The sequence below is a fragment of the Neofelis nebulosa genome, chromosome 1, assembly GCF_028018385.1.
Source record: "Neofelis nebulosa isolate mNeoNeb1 chromosome 1, mNeoNeb1.pri, whole genome shotgun sequence".
Taxonomy (NCBI): domain Eukaryota; kingdom Metazoa; phylum Chordata; class Mammalia; order Carnivora; family Felidae; genus Neofelis; species Neofelis nebulosa.
The window spans coordinates 213,996,963-214,013,564 of record NC_080782.1 but is presented as its reverse complement, the minus strand read 5'-3'; the positions used below and the strand labels follow the sequence as shown (position 1 = coordinate 214,013,564).

The window sequence follows — 16,602 nt, the reverse complement described above, 5'->3', positions numbered from 1 at the left end:
CTGCAACTCCTTTCGGCGCCCTGCTTGCCTGCATTACTACCACAGCTTGCTCTCCACAGTCCTGGTTCTGCTGCGTTTCCCTCCAAATCCACCCTCCAGGCTGCTGTCAGAATAATCTTTCTGAAATACACTTAGATAGGTCATGCCTCTGCTCAAAACACTTGTCCTAAGATTTCAACCCCTTACCCTGGCCTAGAGGCTCCACGTTCCATGCCCCAGCGTACCTGCCCAACCTCCTTTTCCACCTGTGCCCCTCCACACTCTCCATAACTGGCCACTTAGAACCACTTCCTGTTCCCTGCGCGTGATGCATCATGCCTTTGCTGGTGTTCCCGTGCACGACTCTGATCCTCTGGCGCGGGAGTTCCTGTCTGTTATCAAAGCCCAGCTTCAGGAGTGGCCTCCACCCTGAGTACCAGATGAAACTGGCAGTTCGCTCCTTCGCGTCATGTTGTATCTTTACTGGGTTTCCGTTAGGGCTCATGGTAGGATATCAGACATTGTTTACGTACTGCCTCGTCTCTGGCCCCAAATCACCTGTGTGTTCTTTCTCGGCTAGTGTGGTGTCCTTCATCTTGGCATTGCCAGGACCCAGTGGAGTGCCTTGCAAATAGTCGATAGAGTTTGCTGAATCAGGAGGGTGATCACGTCTGTTCACGGAAAAGGCAGAACTAATAGACAGGGAAACAGAGGCCAAAGACTGTTGAGAGGTTTTCCCAGTCTTGTGCTGTGAATTTAAGTAGCAGTGCAATGACTAAACCCAAGGCCTCTGGTTTCCAGATTATCACACCTCTGTAGTCCCTAGAACCAACGCATCGAGCAAGCCTGTAGGGGAGAGTTTGTATTCCTCTATGTGTCACAGATAACCTTCATTCATATATTCAACGTGTACTTGTGTGTTTAACAAGTCAGGAAGGTCCCCTTTCCCATGAGAATCTTGCTACTGGAAACAGAGAAAAATAGATAACAAAGTACATAAATCAGATATAAGGTGAGTGGACAGGAGTCAGAACAGGTGGAAGCTTGGAGGCCATCTTAGGGGGCCCGGATTCTATTCTAACAGCAGTCATTGGCTTCTAAAAGCCAGGAGTTTGACAGCTGTGGGACAGGAGTTGGGAACAGAGTGACACAGGGAGAGGAGTTACTGCACTGCCTTTGAAGGATGCAACAGTGACTTGGACCAGGGTGGCGGAAATGCAGGTGGAACAAGGTGGACTGATTTGGGATTTATTTCAGATGAAACCTGCCCACACTTGCAATGGGTTGGTTGTGGCTAAAGTCTTTGGTTTGGAAGAAGGGTTATTAGGCATTGTTCTCATTTACCCCCAACAAATCGATGACCACAGAGGCAGTGTTAGAATTCTTGGGTCATCAAAAGATTCCAGCATTTGGTAGACACCCGTTATTTCTATGAACGACCCCACAATATTTTATTATGTGAATGATGTCATCAGAGCCTCCTTTGGGAGTCAAAGTTTGTCTTCTACCTCTTAAGGCCATGGAAAATGGCAACAGGACCCTGGTTGGGGCCATTCTGGGTTTATGTGTGGCCCCTGGCTGTACCTTGCATGATTTGACGTGAGGGCCAGCATGGTATAGGAAGAGATTAAGATTTGAAGCTGTACAGTGCCTGTTTCAAGCTGTGTGACCTTGGGAAGGGTTTCCCACCTCTTGAAGCCTCAGTTGTCTCATCTATAAAATGAACTTCAAGAATACATGACACAGAGTTTGTGTGAAAATTTAATGACCGAAGTAAAGTACTTAGAGGGCATTCTTGCCTTTGATTCTCCCCAGAACCAATATGTGGGGAAAGAGGAAAGTTTGGGAAAAGGAGGGAGCACTCTTCACATTCCCTCCCAATAGCTTGGGCCCCGATGTAACTACGCCCCCAGAACAAGAACCTTCATATTCCTAGTAGGTATTCATCTGGGTTTAGGGAAGAAAACAGTATGGGGCACTGTAAGGTATCCTTCTTACCAGCTAGTAGTTTGCTCTTTTCTCTGTGCCCATTGAGGGTAACTGTAGCTTGAATAATGACAACATGATAAAGATGTCCATCTCCAGCCAATACCGTGGCATCTGGTGTTTTGCGTCTGGGCTTGCGGGGTAGGTGGAAAGTATAAGAGGAGACTCCTGTGAGGACCTTTCTCTTATTGACCTTCATATGAATGTGCGGTTTTGAGTTGGTGAGCAACGAGGGGCATCTCTGTGGGCTGGCGTGAGCTCCTCTGATGTATGTCGTTCCCGGAAGATCACTCACCTGGAGACGAGGTAGTCTTTGGACAGGAGCCAGAACTTAGAAGGGGGTCTTAGTCAGCCATGATAGGGAGTTTTCTGACTTTCTTGGGACTCTGCTTTCTTTGATAAGGACTCTGGGGGATCTAAAGCAGGGATGACAAGTTGGTGTAACTTTGGCTGATTGGTAGTTGATACCTAGAGACTGTGTCCAAGTCTGCGCTCAATGAGGAAGAGTGCTGTGGTTGATTGGGGATGTCTGCCCTGAGCAGCCTACGGGGACATGTAGCAGGTAGGTTGTGAATTGGCCATTCTTGGTATGGAGATTTGTGGGATCCCTCCAGGATGGCAGGGACTAAACGTGACCTTCACCACATGGAGGCAGAAGGGCAGCCAGGCAGGGAGACCTCCCCATTGAGGCCAAATACTAAAGATGGATAAACTCCATTGTGTAAGCCAGATGATCTGAGTGCTTATTATTTTTGTTGATTTATCTTTTTGAGCCCCTTGCTCTTAGTGTAATCTTCCAAAACTTTTGTTGGCCGGGCCTCTGCCTTGTCACAAGGGACTGGTGGAGGGCACGTGCCTGGGCTGGAGGACAAAGGAGAGGGACAAGCCCCTGAAAACAGTGGGGCTGGCCGTGGATGGCACCCGAAGACCCCAGGGAGATGGCCAACATCAGGGCCCAAGCCTCCCTCCTCACATGTGGATTTCCTCTCCATTGCTAGCTGCAGGCCAGTGGAATTCTAGTGTTCTATAGGCAGCATTCCATCTTTTTTTCACTTCACCTTTTCCAGAATTTTGCCAAGGACTATTGTCAAGATAGTTATTCAACCATTTCACTTCTTAATTCCATTAGGAAAAGAAGGGAAAACTACATAAGAGGGGAAAGAAACCAAGAAGACTGAAATTGAACATTTACCAAATATTTTTATGTATGTTTTTCTTTATTTTTTTTATGTATGTTTTTCTTTATTTTTTAAAAACTACCTTATTGAAGTATGACTGATACTTAAGAGGCTGTATGTATTTAATGTACACAGCTCCGTAATTTTGGGAATAAATATACATCTGTGAAACTATCACCACTTTCAGGCCATAAAAATCTCCCAAAGTTTCTTTCTGCCCCATCATCATCATCATCACTATCATCATCATTATTTGTGGTGAGAACACTTTTATCTCACAATTACCCTATGAAGTAAGTACTATTGTCACTATCTAATTAATGATGCAACTGAGGTTCAGAGAGGGCTGGGCCCAGTCCCCAAGTCTCAAACCTGGTCGAAAGCAGAGCCACACCCCGGGCCCCAGGCATGACAATCCCCAGTGTGCATGCTCCTTGGCTCTGTCATGCCACGGAGCGTGGTGGGGTTTGCAGTCCTGACGGGGAGCCACGGAAAGAGTGTGGGCTCCCCCAGGCCGAGGAAAGAGCCAGAAAGCTTCATCTCCCGTGGCAACCTGGCATCTGGGAGGACGGGAGAGGGCTGAGGGCTGGGAAGCTCTTGTGTCCTTTGAAATGGGGAAGGGAGCGTCTTCCCTGCCCAGAGGGGCCACTATGAACCCAGGTGACCGCAACCTTCGCCCCACTGCTGAGCCCAGAATACCTAGAGCCTGAACGATGTTGTATTCAAGGGGCCCTTCCAGGAACTGCTGTCTGGTGCTCTGTGCTAAAAATGCTTGTAAACACAGGATTTGCTTTACGGATTTCTTTTTTTATTCATAAAAATTCAAAGAACTGAATGGTGTGTTACCTATGTGACTTTCCCCAGTTTGAATGGAAATTGTGTAGCTAAATCAGGGAGCGAGATGTCCTTGAGTTCTGTGTGTGTGTGCGTGTGTGTGTGTGTGTGTGTGTGTGTCAGGGATAGAGGTAGACATGATTTGACTTGATGTCACCATGAAATATTTTTAGAGACCTTTAGAATTCTCTGTAATTACACTATCTATACTCGGGCCTAGTGTTATTGTTCAGGTGACAAAATACTGGCTGCTAATTACAATAAACAAAGGATTTCATTTCTCTAAAAAAAGGAGTCCATAGCTTCTCTTTGCTTAAAGCAGCCCGAAATACCTACTGGGATTTTCTTCTTCTTTATTTTTTTAATGGCTAAGACTGGCACACCAAGACAATTTTTATCATGATTACATTAGTACGGTTTGCAAACAAGGCAGCGTGTCTTCACACCTTCTGTCTGATGTGGTGGCAGAGATATTAGAGGGGTTTTGTGTAAAAAGTTTAAGCTGAAGCCTGGATTTTGTATGGCTTAATAGAGATGCTTACTCCAGAACTGTTCCCCTCTGGTATTGGTGTGCTGTGTGGACAGAAGTCTTGGGATTTTTCTATGCATTCACGAGAAAGGAATTGAGATTTGCAGCCTCCCTTTCCACAGATGACAGAGGAAGAGGAGGAAGAAAGGACAGGCCGCCTTGCCAGGGTGCGTGGGTTCGAGGGCTGCATTTTTTAGACATAAGGGAAGAGGCAGAGTGGTCAAGAACAAAACTCTGGCTCTGGTGGGATTTTATCTTATTTTTATTAAGTTTAAAAATTTTAATTCCAGTGTAGTTAATATACAATGTTATATTAGTTTCAGGTATACAATATAGTGATTCAGCAATTCTATACATTAGTCAGGGCTCATGGTAAGTGTGCTCTTAACCCCCTTCATCTGTGAAATCACCTGTCCCACCACCCACCTCTGCTCTGGTAACCATCAGTGTGTTCTCTGTAGTTAAGAGTCTGTTTCCTGGGTTCGTCTCTTTTTTTTTCCCCCCGTTGCTTATTTGCTTTGTTTCTTAAATTCCACATAGGAATGAAATTACATGGTATTTGTCTTTCTCTGACAGACTTATTTGGCTTAGTTAGCATCATGCTCTGTAGCTCTATCCATATTGTTGCAAATGGCAAGACTTTATTCTTTTTTATGGCTGAGTAATATCCCATTATATATATATGATATTTTTATAGATAACTATATATATTTATATTAGTAACTATTCACTTCTTTATCCACTCATTAGTCAATGGACACTTGGGCTCTTCCCATAATTTGGCTATTGAAAATAATATTCTGCAGTAAACATAGGGGTGCACGCATTCCTTTGAACTAGTGTTTTTGTATCTTTGGAGTAAACAGCCAGGAGTGCTATTCCTAGATTGTAGGGTTCTATTTTTAACTTTTTGAGGAAGCTCCACACTGTTTTCCAGAATGACTGCACCAGTTTGCATTCCCATACAGCGCATGAGTGTTTCTTTTTCTCCACTTCCTCACCAACACCTGTTATGTCCAGCGTTTTTGATTTTAGCCATTCTGAGAGGTGTGAGGTGATAGGTCATTGTAGTTTTGATTTGCATTTCTCTGATGGAATCTTAATTCCGCCATATGCCGTGTGACCGGTGGCAAGTTACCTTACCTCTCTGAGCCTCATATACAAAATGGAAAGAATAATAGTACCTCCCTTATAGCATCACTATGAGTGGATAGAAAGCACTTAACACAGCATTTATACAGGGAGTGTCCATATGTAGCTGGCTATTATTTTAAAGATGCGCTCAGTAAATGTGTGGTGAATGAATGAAGAATGTTTGTTCTGATCGCAGGATGCTTCAGGCAGCGTTTTCAATTTTAAGTTGCGCTATGAAGAAAGCCTAACGAAGTGCCAGCCTCCCCCAGGAACCTTGTAACTTGTTTGTCTCCAACAAAGACGGCTGCTAATCTTCCTGTTGAACTGTGGCCATCTGCACTCTGCAGAAAAGCAGCCCTGGACTCTTACTGGGGCTGGAGTGGGAGTGGAATTAGGACTGGGCTGACCTAGCATGGGCCAAGGGTGCTGCCAGGCGCTTCGGTAGCTACATATAGCTAATGCTTATTCAACTCTTGCCACGTGCCAGGCGCTGTTATAAGCACTTTATGCTTAGAGCAAATAATCCTACCAACAGGCGCTATTGTTAGTCCCATTTTGCAGAGGATAAACCTGGGAGACAAGAGACTGTTTCAAGAGACCATTAGGAAGTCTCTTGAAATCCCACAGTTTGTAAGTGACAGAACTGGGACCCAACATGGACATTCCGACTCCAGCATTCCCCCCACCGCTGTGCTCTGGGGCCTCCCTGGTGCCTGTAAATCTGAGGGTGCCCTGAATAAAATTTATGTTATGGGTTGGCAACAGGACGTTGGTTCCCTGATCTACAGATGGCCCGGTGAGAGATATACCCAGGGTAGATCACCCAACTGGTGCCTGAAGCTGACCTGGCTTAAATCTCCTACGTGTGTGCGTGCGTGTGTGTGTGTGTGTGTGTGCGCACATGTGTGCGTATGTGTGCATATACATCTGTTTGTGCGTCTTCTTAAGCATCACATGGGGCATAGACAGGCAAGTGAGAAATACACTTGTGAGGACCACAGGAGGACACTGTGTAACTGAATTAAGGAATTTTGAAGGCGAGGGAAGAAATGGATTTCCAAATACTTTGTGCTTGCTGCAGGGCTCTTAGAGATTCATCTTATTTCCATTTGCCCTTAAACATTTTTTTAAGCTTGCCTTTCTGGGCTGGAGATAAAGTCACCGTCTTCTCTAATTGTCCGCCTCCCCTAGGAACGCTCTTCCTGCTTGAGGCGAGGACATCTGACAGTCACCGAGATTTTCCTGGCAGACAGACTGCAGCATGTGCCCTGGTCTCCACGCTCCTGCCTTCCCTCTCCAGGGAGTACAGGGCTGTGTAAATCAGCCATGAGGAGGGCTTAGCAATTAAGGAACCTGACACCTAGGTGATTGCTCCATCCCCTGGGGTTTCCAAACCTTTTTGAACCATGAATCTCTATGTTCAGTGTAAATCCCAGACCCCCCTGTGTGTGTGAGGCGGCTGAAAGTGGAGCTGCCCTGGCAGATGCTGGGGGTCCCGGGAGCCTGCCTCGTCTCCCGCGATGACACCCTGGGGTAGAGAAAAGCAGTTTGAAAGCCCAGTGAGCAGCTCTCAGTTCCCTTCTATAACTCTGAAGACCAGCTTGTTTCTCTTCTGCCCTCCGTTCTTCTCATCTTCTGGGTGCCTGTGATCCACTGTGACAAACAGGTGTAGCTAGCATGCCGGAAGGATCAAAAGGCAGTGCTAAGGGGCCAGATTTAACACTCATTCTGCTCCAATCTTACTTAAAAAATGAGAGGTGATGGTGGCGAAAAGTGTTTGGAAAGCGGAACAGTTTAGAGGTTGGGAACACGGCTTGTGGAGTCAGACTGCCTGGGTTCAAAGCCCAGCTCTTCTACTTACTAGCTGTGTGAGTCGACACAAGTTTCTTAGCCTCTCTGTGCCTTAATTTTCTCATCTGTAAAATGAAGATTAAATAGTAACAAACTATCTCATTGGGTGGTTGTGAGACTTAACTGAATTAATATATATGATGTACCTAGAACAGTTCCTAGCATGCGGTAAGTGCTCAGTAAGTGTTACCCATTATTATTTAGATAATCATTCCTCTCTTCCCCAAAGTGAGTCCAGTATATCCTAAGGTATACATGACAGACTTTCTGACAAGTAAGATTTTTTTTTTTTTTTGAGGGGAGGAGGAGCAGAGAGCAGTATCAGAAGAAAGAGAAAAGAGTTTCATGGAGAGCAATAAAACCGTAGAAAGGGAAGCCCACAGTCTGTGGAAGACATGAGCACCTGACTACCACTATACCAGACCAGTCACTATGGGGTCTTGAGCAATTTAAGAAAGGGGATTATTGGGGCTCCTGGCTGGCTCAGTCAGTAGACCATGATACTCTGATCTTGGGGTCATGAATTCTGGCCCCACATTGGGAGTAGAGATTACTAAAAACAAAAACAAAAACAAAGAATGGGGCTATACCTTAGAAGAACCTACAGGAACAAAAAAGCTCATTGGAATTTTATATAACAGTTCTGTTTTATGAACCAGCACTGCCTCACCCAACCATTTTATGGTAAGCCATTTTCATTTCTTTCTTTTTCTTTTGGAGTTGGATTCTCTGTTACTACTATATGAGATGCCAAGATATTTTAAGCTACTTCAGGCCTGTAGCTCTGCTCCAGGTGCTGGGCCGGGAGACCATCACATATTCTGGCCAGAAGACTTCCTGAGGGATTGGAGGAGGCTGCAGGGCAGAAATGCCAGGTTTCTCTGGAAATCACTAGCCTGCTAAATATAGCGGTGATTATGCAGTTACTCCGTTGATTTTTTTCTAATCACAGTTTACTGGAGGCCTTAACCTTTAGAATTCTTAACAGCAGGAGGGCTGCAAAAACAGTTCTGGTGTCCTCTCAAAATAAACATCTTTGAAGAGTAATTAAGGCAACATATTGTTACCTTGGTCCCACAGAACCAAGTCTGGAGTACACGCGGGTCAGAAAATAAACAGACTTCGGGGTAGCTGAAGCAAAGAGAGGGGTAGGCCCAGGGATCTGGAGTCCAGGGCTGGGGGTATCACAGATTAAGGGAGTTGGGTTAAAGGATGCCATCCGTTAATTCTCCAATTTTTTAAAAGCTGAGAGCAACGAGAGTTAAGTTCAACATAAAATTAACACGAGTTAGTGTTAGCATCAAAGGAAATTTTGGAAATATATAATCATCCATTGGGTAATCGTAAAACATACAAATACAGGCCGTCGTAGGAATCAGTATGATTGAAGGAGTGATAATCTGCAAGGAAGGTCTGATTGTCTGAAGACCTATTTGCCCCTTGTTCCTCACAATTTTGACTAGACAGTACTTTGATTTTGAAGTCCAGTGACCAAATATTTAAATTTGGTGAGGCCACCTGGGGAGAGCTTACAGCTAGACATACAGTTTTTTGACACTGACTCTGGTGATTAATTTGGTCTTGACCTTGCAGAAGGAAAGGCCTGGGGTCAAGTTCATCTAAGTAGATGATAAACCCCCAGAGGAACAAAAGAATAGGATGGGTGTTGGGTATTTAGAGAGGGAAGGAATGATGGAGAAATGGAGTACCATCTCACACTCTCCAAATTCTGGGCTCACTGGGAAAGACCAGAGTCATTTGGAAGGAGCTCCAAGCTGGTCTGAGATTCCTCTGAAAACTCCCTGTTTGTCATTCTTATTTTTTAACTTAACAAATATTTGTTGAGATCCCAGGCACTGTTTTGAGTCCTGAAGGATGGCTAGCAGAGAAACAAAAATACATAGACACATTCCCTGACCTTAGTTTAAACCTAATGACTGGTATAGTTGATGTGTACACAAGTAACACAGGGCAGCTTCAGGGCAAGTGAGTTCATTTTGAAGTTATCCAGGCTATGTTTCCAAACTGAAGCACCGTGGATGGGTTTCCCTTCTAAATGCCACTATGGCCACGTGGTCCATGTCGGCATGTTTGCCTGTGTCTCAGGGGAGAGGACAGGGTGACAGACAGAGTGCTGTTAAGCCTCCTCTCCTTTTTATAATGTGTGGGAAATTCCACTTGGAATTCCACTTGGAGGACTTTAATACTGGTAATAATCTGTGGTCTTTTTGGTCATCGTGCCTGAAAAAATGAACTTGTCAGCATCTTTATTCTTATCCCTTTTGGGGAAGAGAGCTAGAGAAGCATAGAAGGGCAGTCAGACGCCCGACTGCCCATTTAGCCCCCGCTCAGCCCTCATTCCTGAGCAAAGGCAACGGCTCAGGTAATTAGAGTCAGAATCCTGATGGAGGTACTTTGTTCAAAGTTCAGTCACAGTCTGGGATGGAGAACTCTGCATGCTCACTTCCCTTGTTAATAGCTTTGCTGACCTTCTCCAAAGAAAAAGTCATTAGAATGTTGAGTTATGATCTGTTTCTTATAAAATTGTGCCAGTCCCCCATTTATAGCCCTGTATTTCAACCAATTCTAATTACTTCTTAGAATATACTTCTTCCAACCCTTGGAAAATATTTCAAACCCTGATCCAAGCAATCAAGCATACTTCTTGGTTTGCAAGCCGATTGGGACCCAATGCATGCAAGTCTCAATGAAAGGCCCCTCCCCCTTCCCAGAAGCCACACAATCCTTATCTCCAGGACTCTCCAGGGCTCCCAAGAGCCAGCGTCATTTGGTTTCCTAACTTTGGAAGGTGACCTTTCATGGAGGATGTTGGGTGTTAGGAAGCTAATAAGGAAGAGCAAAAATTTTCTGCATTTCCCCAGGGAGGGTCTTTCCTTCTCTGTCACAGCTGAGCATCATTGGAAGTCACTGGCCATTCCCTTCCTCCACCTCTGGAGAGTAGGCTGGTTCAGTTCAGAATCCATTGTGGGGTCCTGGGTAATAGAGTCCTTGCATTGCTTCTGCTTTATCTCTACAAAATTCCCACAAGGTTTAAAACAAACAAACAAACAAACAAACAAACAAAAAAACAAAAAAAAGAGTCCCTGTTGGCTTGTGAAGTCAAGAGCTCCTTGGTACAGCTCAAATTTGGCTGAGTTCAGTGGATGTTCTCCCTCACCTATCTTTTTAAATATATTAATCATTTCAGACAATTTAAGCAACTCAAAGATTTTCAGAAGTCTCTGTTCCTTTTATGCTTTGAATGGGAGTAGAATCACCAGCAGTGCTGAAGGAAACATTTTTATTGACTTTCTAAATCTCCCCACTGCTGAGAAGAATTAAAAAAAAAAAAAAAAAAAAAGAAAAGAAGCATTTCTCTTGTCTCTTTATTTCTAATCACTTTTTCCTTCTAACGGGACTGAAGCACCATGAGAAATGGCGCTCTTTTACGGCAAGGACTCATTTGCCCATAACGAACACTGAGTACAAAAGCAAATTAAAAAAAAAAAAAAAACCAACCCTATGCTTAGAGAGACCATTAGGAACGATTTGACATTTATTGAACAACAGATGGCGATTAAAAGCATAAAAGCTAGATTGCCTTGCTAGAAACAAAGGGTAGTTCTACTGAGGAAGTCTAACGTTTCAATTAAAATACCTCTCAATGTCAATTAAATCATATGAAGATAAGTCTGAAAATGGTTTCTAGCTGCACTATAATCAATAGTGCAGTTAAAATCCTCATCAAGAAGCACCCAAGTTTTTAGGTTGACAGTTTGCTAAAAGATTAGCCAAAGCTTCAGGAAACCATTTCCTTCAGTGTAGGGTTCAAAAGGTAAACATTTAACCAGGAGTGCTTCCTATGTATGAAACAGATTTATTTCAATGATGGGAAATAAGCCTCCCTGCCTTTGCTTTGTTTCAAATCTCAACCACTTTTCAGTATGGATTAGGCATTAGTGAGGGGTGGGGAAATAACCCCATTATTTCCACAGCAAGGATCTCGCTTTAATGATATCCATATCATTTGGGAAACAGCAAGTTGGAGTGGAGAGAGAAGTGGTTTGGTAATGAGACAGACCTTGGTTTGAAACATGGCTCAGTTATGTTGGATGAGTGTCTTTGGTGATCAGAATCTGTTTTTTTCATTTGTAAATTTCTCATTTTTCATTTGTAAAATGTCATCATAACATCACCTTTCTTGGATTGCCTGGTGCATTCTAGGGTTTCGGAGAATGAGGACCCCTATCTTTAGCTGTCTTTTGGAAGAACCTAATGATAGAGAATCCATTGTAGCAGATCTTACCAAAACTGAGTTCAGGGAGTCAGTGGTTTTGCTACACTATGCCAAAAAGTGTGCTAATGTTAGAGTAGGCAGTTAGTTGGGTTCTAACAGGATACCGGGAGGCCAGCAAGGACGAAGTCCTGGCCAGCTATCGGGAAGATCAGAGGCAGGTCCTGACAGCACTCCACAAGAAGCCAGATCTAACCAGACAGGCCCAAGATGGCAGATGCCATGACAGGAACCCCCTGGCCAAATTGAGAAGAAAAGGCTCAGGAATTCTGCTTTCTGTCCCAATAAATACAATAAATATTCTGCCCCTCAGAACTGTCAATAAAAGGTAGAAGCCCAAGCCCCAGGGCACACAGCTCTCTCTCTCTCTCTCTCTCTCTCTCTCTCTCTCTCTCTCTCTCTGTCTTGAGCTCAACCCTTCTCATATCTCAAAAGTGTACTTTTCGCTTTTAATAAACTTTCCTGCTTGTGTTCCTTGTCCTCTGTGCTATGTGTCTGTCCTTAAATTCATTCTTGTGACTAGACCAATCATCTTCCGTGACTCCTTCAGATCTGGCTGAGTCAAGGCCCCAGGACCTGAGGTCTCCCTAGTTCACCCAGCAGCAATATGGATTGAATCATTTCCCCCTAAAATTTATATCTTGAAATCTTAGCCTGCAGTACCCCAGAATGTGACTGTTTGGAGATGGGGTTGTTGCAGATGTAATCAGTGAAGTTAAGATGAGGTCATACTGTGTAGAAGGGTGAGCCCTCATCCAACGTGACTAGTGTCTTTACGGAAAAGGCAAATATAGAGACAGCCACCCACACTGGGAGGATGCCATGTGAGCGTGAAAGCAGAAGAATCTCTAAGCCCAGGAAGTGAAGACATTGCCAGCAGCCCACCAGAAGCTAGGAGAGACACTTGGAACAGATTCTCCCTCACAGCCTCCAGAAGGAAGCAAACCTGCTGAGATCTTGATCTCAGACTCCCAGCTTCCAAAACGGTGAGATGACAAATTTCTGTTGTTGAAGCCGCCAGTTTGTGGTTCTTGCTACCACCGCCCTAGCAAACCGATACACTGTGTCAAATACATTTGGTAAACATTGGTACAGCGCCCTGCTTTTCAGATTTCATAAAGCAGCTTACTAAAGAAAGTCGGGTCTCTGAGAAATCCTGCTACTAAGAATTGTCTCTACCTTTGCTAAATCCAGTGTTTCCCAAACACTTGGCCATGTAAGACTTTCCCTGGTGCATCAATACCTATTTACATACTTTTGGAACTACTTTGGGAAAGAAGGCTTTGGAATGCTTTGCCCTGAACCCCACCCTGCAATTTACATCAACCCATTCCTTCACCTCAGCCCCAGGGCTGTCACTCCAGCTCTTGCTCCCTTCCCAGCCACAACCAGTCACTTAACCACGTGCTCCGCACCACTCCAGAATGATGCCAGCCCCTTCCTCGTTGCTGCATCCCTGAGCAACTCTGCCGGATGCTCTCTCCCCTTTGCTCCGCCAGGTGTTGGGTGTGGCTTGAGGAAGTGATGGAACTGAGTTAAATGATGGATTTGGATCCTGGGCAGTAAAATGTAATACATTTCAAGCTGAGTTTCCACTGCCGCTCAGTAATCCTTGTATTCTTGTATTGCTTCTCCTGTGCTTGCATGCCTGCTTTTAAGCACTCACTCATTCATCACCTAGCGAGTGCCCCACCATGAGCCAGTGCCTATACCAGTCACTGGGCAGGTAGGCGAGTAGGGGAAGGCATTGATGAATCACTTCCTTCAAATGCTGCTGGTCTAGCAGAGGAGGTAAACTAACACTATCAGAGGAGAAGCATTCACAGAAGTACTGTCATATGCAGCAGAAAAAGGGAATACAGAACCGACCAACTGTTTGCCAGCCAAGGGTGGGAGAATATATTTCAGGCAGAAGTAATAGCAGATGTATTCAGAAAATTTCAAGTCCTGGTCAGATGTTAGGTTACTAGTTGGGGGAGAATACCATGCGAAGCTAGGAAGGAGACAGGGGTAAGAATGTTACTTGCTGAGGCATTTGCAGTTTATCTCGTAGGGAAGGGGAAGCCATTGATCTGTACATATGTAGTGATGGCATTATATGTGATTTGAATTTTCTTCTTTGTCCTTGTTAGTATTTTCAAGATTCTCTGCCTGCTTTAGTTTTTGTGCTCCATGCACGTGTTTTTACCAAAAGGATTTAAAACATTCATACATACACAGAGGGAATCCTGGATTTTCTCACCACTTTCTCCACCAACTTATATTCTCTTCTAATAAGTGTGGTTCATTCTTTCTGTCCCTCAGTTACCTTTCTATGTATTTGGTGTATATGTACATGCATACATGCATACATAAATGTATGCACATATGCCACATACGTGTTCATATACACATGCCTGTGACTCAGATTTGTTAGCTATAAAACAGATACAACCATGCTATGCCTCTGTTTAATGACTTAGGCTTTCACATTTGCAATATTTTCACATTGCAACTCTTTCCACACATGGGTTATTGCAATAAGTTTTTAATAAGTTTTTTAAATAAGCTTATGTATTTTGATAAATAGAGATTTTCCCACACTAGACTAATTTCTGAATTATGTTTTCCTTTTGGTGCTTTTAAGGTTTCCAGACTATACTACAGTATTTTTGCACGTGGTATGATATTAATAAGATGTAAGTTTCTTGTTAGTTTTTGATTCAAAAAGGCTAACAAAAGTCCCAATGCCATTTATTGAGTAATAATACTAGTATAATCAGAAATAAAATATTTTAAATGTATATATTAATTTGGTGCCATTTTACAGGTTGGATTGGAAGCGATTGAGAACAATTAGGAGATTTTTTATAGGAAGAAAATTCCCAGGTAAGGAAGTCTAATAGCTTAAGCCAAGGAACTGGCTTTGGCAGTAAATAGGTGACCCAGAGAAGAAGACATGAAATTGAGAGGTCATTAGGAAGAGAATAAATAAGGATTTGTAACTGACTGACTGAGGGAGAGGGAGGAATCCTGTGTGATTCTCAGGTTTCCAATCTTGGTGACGTTAAGCACTAAGAAATGTCCTGGACAGGAGAATAGACTGAACACAATAAAATATGCTTCGCCATCTCAGTTAATCAAAATCCCGGGTAAAATGTTTAAAAATTAAAAATGCACACTAAAAGCAAGCAGGTCCTCTAATGCTGAAAATGGAAAGGGAACTAAGAGCAGTGAGTCAGAAGCAAAGCCATCTTGCTTAGGGAGGCCTGGAGGCAACAGAGGCCGGAGTGGCTATGTTTTGAACAGCATCTTGGGATGGCGTTAAGTCCACAAACACTGGGTTGGGCTGGGGGCACCGGGGTCCCCTGGGTGAGACTGTGGGCTAGAAAAGTGCTTCATTTACTTGTAAGGGGGGAAATAATGGCTGCCCACTACATAGGGCTGCCACCTGAAACCAGCTGCTGCCTCAGGCTGGGGGTGGAAGCCATCTTACCAGGTCAACAACAGGATTGGGTCACATTCAAGCCCAGGCCCAGGTACACGCAACCAGGGTGGAACAAGAACCCTGAGACCATAAACTCACTTAAACACTGGTTTGGAGCTGGTCAAGCTCACTCTGCCTGAGCAGAAGACTATAAAATTAGCCAACTGGGAGGCTAAGAAATAGAAAAAATAGTGATAGACAGATGTAGACGGATGAGTTTCACATCTAGGCTCTTAGTAGTCCAAGCGCCGAATATCAAGCATAATGAGAAATCCTATAAGCCAATGGAGGAAAAAAATAAAAACGTAGACCATAATCTCACAATAATAAGGTGGGCAGCCCACCTCTTAGCAGTGATAGTTATCATAAGGCAACGGGATAAATTTTTAAAGTCCTAATGGCAAATGATTGGGGATTAGACGAGTACAAGTAAGAAATAGACATCTCAGGCCTACTAGGACTTAGAAAGGTTTCCACGAACAGTAACTTGAATAGATTACGCTCACTAAAAAGATTACTGAATGATATGCTTTAGTTTGAAGAAAAATATATTCAGAAGGAAGAAGTGGAATGCAAGTAGCAAAGGGAGCAAATAAATTGTGGTGGTAAATCTAAATGAGAATTGACATTAAAATCAATGAGAATAACGACAGCATTGTTCATCATATGCGCTGAAAACAAAATGATCTGAAATATCAAACAAACAAACAGAGCACAACAGCAGGGGAGTGATTCTGAAGGGAGTTCAATTCTACAAGGTTCTAGTTTAGTTTAGAAGGAAGACAGATATGTGTATGAACTTTAGCTTTTAATAGAAAAATTTAAATTTAACTATATATATAACTTTATATATCTTTTTTTTTAAGTTTTTTTTTTTTTTTTTTTTTTTTTTTTGAGAGAGAGAGAGAGTGAGAGCACGAGCAGGATAGGTGCAGAGAGAGAGGGAGAGAGAGAGAATCCCAAGCAGGCTCTGCACCATCAGTGTGGAGCCTGATGTGAGGCTTGAACCCACGAACTGTGAGACCATGACCTGAGCTGAAACCAAGAACTGGACGCTTAACCGACTGACCACCCAGGCGCCCCTATACCTTTATATATCTTATAAATATATCATATATATTAACTATACATACATATGAAAGATCTAGGCATAATTACTAAAGGCACAAACATAGACTATCATGCTAAGTGGGTAAAGGAAAATAAGGAAAATGAAGAAAAGGTAATTAATCCACAGAAAGTAGGACAAGAAAATGCATGAAGGAAAGTAAAAGCACAGCAAATAGAAAACGTCAGAGGCAGGGCGCCTGGGTGGCTCAGTCAGTTAAGCGGCCGACTTCAGCTCAGCTTG

General features: G+C 43.6%; 1 long non-coding RNA gene across 1 annotated transcript in view; it reads left to right on the top strand.

Annotated features, from left to right (window-relative positions):
* The window catches only part of LOC131484920 (uncharacterized), a 73,909-nt gene that overhangs the window by 9,779 nt on the left and 47,528 nt on the right, over window positions 1–16,602 (top strand). The gene's annotated exons all lie outside the window — the stretch shown is intronic.